The sequence below is a fragment of the Pseudophryne corroboree genome, unplaced genomic scaffold (assembly GCF_028390025.1).
Source record: "Pseudophryne corroboree isolate aPseCor3 unplaced genomic scaffold, aPseCor3.hap2 scaffold_871, whole genome shotgun sequence".
Classification (NCBI taxonomy): domain Eukaryota; kingdom Metazoa; phylum Chordata; class Amphibia; order Anura; family Myobatrachidae; genus Pseudophryne; species Pseudophryne corroboree.
In genome coordinates, this window is record NW_026970450.1 from 224,808 (window position 1) to 225,586 (window position 779).

Sequence of the window (779 nt, forward strand, 5' to 3'; positions counted from 1 at the left end):
GTGACTGGGACGCATGCTCGGAGATATAACATTGCATGCACTGTGTGACTGGGACGCATGCTCGGAGATAGAACATTGCATGCGCTGTGTGACTGGGACGCATGTTTGGAGATATAACATTGCATGCGCTGTGCGACCGGGACGCATGCTCGGAGACAGAACATTGCATGCGCTTTGCGACTGGGACGCATGCTCGGAGATAGAACATTGCATGCGCTGTGTGACTGGGATGCATGTTCGGAGATATAATATTGCATGCACTGTGTGACTGGGATGCATGTTCGGAGATATAATATTGCATGCACTGTGTGACTGGTACGCATGTTCGGAGATATAACATTGCATGCACTGTGTAACTGGGACGCATGCTCGGAGATATAACATTGCATGCGCTGTGTGAGTGGGATGCATGCTCGGAGATAGAACATTGCATGCGCTGTGTGACTGGGACGCATGTTCGGAGATAGAACATTGCATGCGCTGTGTGACTGGGACGCATTTTCGGAGATAGAACATAGCATGCGCTGTGTGACTGGGATGCATGCTCGGAGCTAGAACATTGCATGTGCATTGACTGGGACGCATGTTCGGAGATATAACATTGCATGCACTGTGTGACTGGGACGCATGCTCGGAGATATAACATTGCATGCACTGCGTGACTGGGATGCATGCTCGGAGATATAACATTGCATGCACTGTGTGACGACTGGGATGCATGCTCGGAGATAGAACATTGCATTCGCTGTGTGACTGGGACGCATGCTCGGAGATAGAAC